General features: G+C 43.8%; 1 long non-coding RNA gene across 1 annotated transcript; it reads right to left on the reverse strand.

Moving 5' to 3' along the window:
* Positions 1-1,761: 1,761 nt before the first annotated feature.
* LOC125428130 lies at positions 1,762-6,882 on the reverse strand. The gene is made up of 2 exons (XR_007243777.1): positions 6,763-6,882; positions 1,762-2,054 (listed from the first exon to the last, which is right to left on the reverse strand). It is a non-coding gene; the product is annotated as an uncharacterized LOC125428130 (long non-coding RNA).
* Between the last annotated feature and the right edge of the window lie 214 nt (positions 6,883-7,096).

Raw genomic sequence — 7,096 nt, forward strand, 5'->3', positions numbered from 1 at the left:
CAATTGTGAAAGTGGATTGAAAGTGCATTATTCTGCATGTGCAGAAGGGGCCTGAGAGTTGATTGTCCCTGCTTGTACCACAAACCTGTACAAGCTAGCCTGAATGGTGTTAGGCTACCTCTAGCCATTATGATTCACTCTCAGCCCTCTCCCATCATACTAGAAACCTGTTGTACAGGGTTGTTGTAAGGGTTGCTGGGATAATGTACCTTAAATGCTTTGAACATGCAGAAGTTAAGTACTAGGGTGAGAAGCCTGGAACCGGTTTCGCTCCACTCGGTGGGATTTCTAAACAAACATGCTCTACCCGGCTCTACATCAGTTGTGCTGTCTTCCATGCGAATCAAGTCAGAACTAGAGAATCCCTCTCTGCAGCTATGGGCAGGTGCGGGCGAGAAAACCACAACCCTTTTTTAAAAATGGAGGGTCTCCCTTGACTTCAGCAAACGGTGGATTCCAATTCACAGGCGCAGGAGGCGTTCATTTATTGAGAAGAGGGAGCTGTACATACATCCCTTCGTTTCCGTGTGAGAAGATGGTTACAACCTCAGCCGTGCAAAAGGGTTCATAGGCATGAGAAGGACCCTGGAATGTGGCCAACAGGTCTGAATTGTATATAGTGGCATAAATTGTGTAGAAAATTGTGCATCTGGTTCACCTTGAAGAGGGAATGCCCGCTTCCAAGAGGGCTTAAACACTCACCCAAACAGATAAAACTTATTTATTACCAGTGAGCAGCTCGAACAAATTGTTGCTCGCTGTAAAAAGTGCGTCTTGTTACTGGGCTCGCCTCTTCTTTTTATACCGGGGTGTATTTCATAGCTAGGGCTTTAAAATGAATTCATTAGAAGCGGGAAGTATATCTCTCCCCCCCCTTCCCGAATCTCTCCAAGTGCAAAGAATAATTCTGCCTTCGGCGGGGAGGGGGAGACCACCCTGTTAAGCTATATTTCAGCGGAGCAAATTATTGCAAAAATAACGGGAAATATGCATCTGTGCAAACCCTTATTCAGTCGGACCGAAGATAATTCATAGCGTTTTTAGCATAGTCCAGAAGAGCGGCCAGAACATGTTTTATGCGTTTGCTGGGATTGAGGGAGAGGGTGGGGGGTTATAGAATTCATGCATAGAAGTTGAACGTGCATTTAATGCCCATTGTTCAGGGCAAAAGGATCTTGCAAGATCGACTGGACAGCACCTAAGCCAAAGAGATCCCCCCATTTTCCTTGAAAACCGAAATGGTTTTTTTAGGTGGGGGGGCGCCGCTCACCGCCTTCAGGTCAGCTGAAAAAGTCTCATGGCAAACCACAGAAATTATTTTAAAAATGACGGATGGTTTCCAGGTGGACCCTGAGCAAAGTTTATTCGAAAAAATAAATCTCACTGGATTCAGCAAGGACTTCCTCCCAAATAAGTGTGCAAAGGGTTTTTTGTTTGTTTGTTTTAAGGATTCTCTTTTCCCAGTATTGCACTCGACAGGTTTATATGGACGGTTACTCTCAAAGTGGATCACAGCCCTCCCGATCCAGCAAGAAGGAGAAGAAAGCATAGGCTATAACTCTTAACAGTGCGTGCGGGTGTATGTTTAAATGCCTCTTCACGTAGATAAGCAAATACTCAACCTACATACAGCGACCCGTCTATATTTATGACGCCTCTGCCTATCTGATCCGTCTGTCTCCGAAAGATCCCCCCATCGCTATATCCATCCTGCGATTCGGTAAACTTAGCCCCTGAAATAAATCCCACATAGCTACTGCCTGCGAATTCATAACCGGCTCTATTGGAAAGCGGATAAAACAATTGAAATATCGTGCCTCATCCTTCCCAGGCAGACGGGATGTCTTCCTCTGTGACAAATGGTCCCTCGCTTGGGGGTCAGGGAGCGCTGGTCTTGGACTTCACCGAGCATCTCTGGCGTAGCTGCCTGTCTGTCTCCCGGATCGCCTTGGCCTTCATCTGGTCCGCGTCTGCAACCCGCTCCACCCCCGGTCCCACCCTCCCTGCAGACTTTCCCATGTTTTTCCTTGGGTCATTTGGCAATTCCCGAAAGGCTGTGGAGAAAAAAACCAGAAATAAAATAAGACAAAAATAAAGAGCCGCATGTAAAGCAGTCCAATTTTTTTTTAAAGAGTAATTTGGTGAGGCATTTGTGACGCTTATTTTCGGGGGAGGGAGAGCCCTTTGTTTAATAACACCAGGATCCAGTCCTAAAGTAGAGTCCCAATATAGTAACGGGCAGGATCCCGCTCCCCAAATTCAGCTCCTCAAAGTCTCCTGGATTCCAAAGGAAGGGTTAAGCCGGTGTTTGATACTGGCAAACTGCAGTCAATGGAATTTAAACGTGCTCAACTTCGGCTTGATCCTGCTGTAAGAATGATGACAACCGATTGAAAAACTGGCGACAGGAAAAAATGAAGCGGCTGTGAATCTCACCGACGGCAGCAGGAGAAAGATGTTTGTTATGGTAGGGAATGTTCTTATCCAAATCAACAGGACCTAAAAGGGTGTAATATTTTGCTCCTAATAACAGTAACTGTAATCGTCCAGTTAGATTTTGGGAGACATGGCCTACCTGTTCTTAAGACCGATCCAAAAAGTATGGGCATACAAGAGCTAAGGCATCTTGCTGTATGATGCAACCTGGAAAACGAGCGACTTGTGACTATTCCTTCTGGTATTGGGGCAATTTTCCTCTTTGCTCCTTCATCCCAAGTGCACTTCTTTGGGAAACCAGGATTACATAAACAGCAGCCAAGTACCATTGCTTAGGGGCCTTTTCCATTAGTAGATCTTTAAAAGCTCCCCACTATTTTGGCCCTGATCCTAAAACAGACCTTGTGAATGAATCTTGGTTAGGAGCAGGGTCTGTTTTTGGCCCACTCTGTGGCTGCCTCATTAGTAAAGAGCCACCAAAAATATATATTTGTCTTCACATTATCCAAGAGGAATTCGTTCTTTAATTCTTTAAGTGGGAATCTCCTACAGTGTCGCTAGAAATCCTTTCTGGTTTGATGCATGAGCATCTCCCACGGTTCCCGGTGATATTACGCTTTTTCAGCTAATATGCGCCATGTGCCAGGCATCCTTTTTACTGAGCATTTTCTCTCCCTTTTATAAGGGAGAGTTCATAAATACACAATCAGAACAGAGTGGGAATAATTAGTCATGTTTACCAACATATGCTACCCGGCCACCTTTGAATCCGTCTCAGGGCCTGGGATTGTAAGGGGGGAGGGGGGGGGCTGGAATAGAATACCAGTAATTAGTTTTAAAGCAAATCATTTCAAATGGAAACTCATAGGTAAAGTCTAGTGAACTGCAGAAGGGGTGAAAAAAAGGATCTGATTTTTATATGACTTGGAAGGTAGCAAGCAGACACAGCAATATTTTATTCTGGAGAGAATAAATTAATTAATATCTCTGTAGCAACTCACGCAGCGGCTCTATGGTTGACTGCATTTAAACGAGATATATGTATCAAGCCTCGCTGGTGTTGTTAACAAGAGTGATAATAAAGATGAAAAGGATCAGAAAGATTAAAGCAAAAAAAATTATTTCAAGGATCGGTGAGAACTTGGGTTTTCCTATGGGCCTGGCTTTTGTTCCTCACTGATTATGTTAACTGGCCGAGTTCATTAATAATAAAAAAATTAATTTTTAAAAGTATCTCTCTCACCGAAGTTATTTATGTGTGCATATACTGGAAGAAAACCCATAGGGCCCAATCCTGCTACTTTGGAGTTCCATAGATTTCTCAGGTGAGTTTTCTCAAGAGATAACAGCACTCCTGATTTTTTTTAAAGGCCAGAGGTATGTATGATTTGTTGACCCAAACAAGCTTTTATGTCTCTCTCCCCAAAATGAGTGGTATTTGCTCCCATCATATGGCTTGTTTGCTCCGAGAGGTGCCCAAGGCAGTATTGGATTTTGTCCTCTGTTCAGAACCTAAAGAGCTGTTCCATTATTAAGAGTGCCATTCCATAATTAAAGAGTGGCTTCAGAGACATCGCTATCTTTTATGGCAAGGCCAAAAGTCAGAAAAGATTTTTCTCCTGGGCCTAAAATGAATCCCCCCCTCCCTTTCTTTGTTTAAGGTTATCTGATAGGCAAGCTATACTCTAGTCTCCTTACTATTAAATGTCACCCCCTCCATAGTGATGAGAAGGTCTTTTCTATTGTTTTTACAAAACCAGCCACACCTGAGAGTCTTTGAGAATCCAACATTCATCTCCTGAAAGGGGGAAGGGGAGGGGGTGTCACTTCATTGCCTCCAAGATGTTACCTTCTCCAAAACACATGCTTAATGGAGATGATATAATTATTAAAGGGCATGTGCAAGTTAATTTCACTGTGATGAAGAAGTGTTAATCTGTTAAGAGGATTTCCCCCCCTAAGCGATTTTTATCAGTATTATTAGTATCATTACATGAAATAGGCTGGGGGCGGGGGGGGGGGGTGGTGGACATATAGGGAATTCCAATGAATCGTTGCATTCAGACTACCCAAAACTAGGGAGAGTTTTCTGCCTCCTGGAAAGGAAGTGCATGGCATCAAAATGTCTCAATAGCTTGCAAAATCACCCAAGTCCCACTTGTCAACCTCTTCGGGTTCTGCAAGGCAGAAGTCCTGACCAGAAGCAGAAAGTGGATAAGAGCCATCATGTATCTGGTGTTTTGACTCTCAAAAGCTCATTTTCATACCCTGAAAATCCTGTTGCCTTCTGAGGTGCACTCAAATCCAACTAGCTGTTCTAAGTAGTCCATTGGGGTTTTTTTTTTCATGCATACCAACTATGAACCGTGAGAATACACAGGGTGATTGTCCGGAAGCAAATTTCAAGCCCTGGCACACTGATGCAAGTAGCTGGCCACCCTATAAAGAGGGTTTTTAAAAAGGCATATACTCCCCTCTGCGGCTTGGACATGAAATTTACCCTTGGCCTGCCAAGAGGTGGGAATAGATATCTGCATTGACTAAGCAACATCTAAACATTCTCAATCTGATCCCATGGACACAACACTTGGTAGTACAAATTGGCCTCTGTGCACACATCTTTTGTTTCTCCAGGTGAAGATTTCGCTTCATCTAGCAGAGATCTCCTTAGAGTTTCTTGTTTACATCTAGGTGGGGGTGTGTGTGAAAGTGTGTCTATCTGACGATCCATTCACAAATGTCCATTACATAAACAGAGGTGCCCAAGTTGCTAGACACTCCCATAAGGATACAGATAAACAATGATATTGTTCTAGGGATATCTAAGCCAGGAGTCACTTTTAAGTCCCCTTCAAACCAAGAGAGCATAATGCACCTTTTTGAATCTCACCCCAGCTGACACCAATTGAACTTTAAAAAAAATACAATTGGACTTTTAAAAAAATGTCTTGCATTGGGTTGTGCCTTTCATCGTTAAGCGTCTATTTAAATTATATGGGGCAAACCTCATTTCTGAAATTGGTCAGCTGTTGTTTCTGTGGGGCCCTGAATAAGACACAAGGAAGGACCCAACAACCCCAGCCTGCCTCTGGTCACTGGAAAGCAAGTGTTGTGGATCCCAGGGAGATTTAGGTCTGAGTTTAAGATTTCTCTGCATGTTTGTTTTTAAAGGTGCAGAACGGCTTACACTCGAGTAGTTCGGCTTCATTCACTGGTGCAGAGGTTCTTCTTCCCAAACCGCTCCCTGATCCTTATTGACTTAGGTAGGAAACACAATGGTACATTGTGTAATACACTGCTGAATATTATCTTTTCCCCTCTTTTATTCCCTGTTCTTCCCTTGCGGGATATGAAAGGATTGCATCTTGAATCCCCCCCCTCTCTCTCTCCCTCTCCCTCTCCCTCTCCCTCTGTGTGTGTGTGTGTGTGTGTGTGTGTGTGTGTGTGTGTGTGTGTGTGTGTGTGTGTGTGTGTGTGTGTGAGAGAGAGAGAGAGAGAGAGAGAGAGAGAGAGAGAGAGAGAGAGAGTGCTTCGACTTTTAACAATAAGGTCTCCCCCCAGCGTCTCCTTATCTAAGAAAGGACCGAATACACTTAATTCTGAAACAAACACAGGAAAATTGCAAACACGTGCAATGGCTACCTGGTTATTTTTAAATTAAAAGTGTCTCAATTGGTTTGCCTTCCATTAGAAATGATAATAAGAATATCGAAGTTTCTTCGAATATTTTCGACCATGCCTTGATTTTGCAGAAAACTTTCTAGAGATCGCCGTCAAGGTGCAGGAATCGCATTTAAATATATATATATATATATATATATATATATATATATATATATATATATATATATATATATATATATATATATATATATATATATATATATATATATATATATATATATATATATATATATTCAGTGGGTTTCAAATACAGGGAAATATATATATATTGTTTTTCAGTGGGTTTCAAATACAGGGAAACGTTCACCGTCCTCAAACAACATACAAGAAGAGCCAGCTGTTCGAATCGGGACAGATAATTTTCATTTAAAGGGAGCACCCTTCAAAGCCATCCCCCCCACCTTGCCACCCCCCCTAATCCCATCTCAAGGCCACATTCAACAGCAACCCAAGCCCTGCAACGGAGAAGTCTGCTCAATAGCCCTTTAGTACAGCAAGCTAGAGATGGGGGGGGGGAGGGGAGGGGGAGAGGAACCTTTGTTGATTCCCAGAAATGAATCCTCCCCGCCCCCCACACACACACACATTTTTCTCCCCGCCACCCCTTCCCCGTCCCCTGCTGGAGTTTACAGAAAATTGTACCTCGTTTGCTGCCGCTTAAAAATCAGCCAAGATCTTTAGCAATTCAGTGAGACCTTGCCCGGCCGGTGCTAATCTTTATTTGTGTGTGTCGGATGACTTCTGTTTACAACTGTCTGTCTGGGTGGGCGGGGGCCGCCATTACAAAGTGAAGGTCAAGTTAGCATCCTACCTTATATGGCGTTCTGCGGTCCTCCATTTTCAAGGGTCTGTCGCAACGGGGCGAGATGACCACCCCCTTTCCTGATTCACGTAAACATGGTCGGGCTCTTTTCTGTTTGTTGCTTGCCCCCCACCCTGCCCGCCCGCCCGGGCGCCGTGCTGATTTGGGGGCGGT

The sequence above is a fragment of the Sphaerodactylus townsendi genome, linkage group LG03 (assembly GCF_021028975.2).
Source record: "Sphaerodactylus townsendi isolate TG3544 linkage group LG03, MPM_Stown_v2.3, whole genome shotgun sequence".
In the NCBI taxonomy this organism is placed as follows: domain Eukaryota; kingdom Metazoa; phylum Chordata; class Lepidosauria; order Squamata; family Sphaerodactylidae; genus Sphaerodactylus; species Sphaerodactylus townsendi.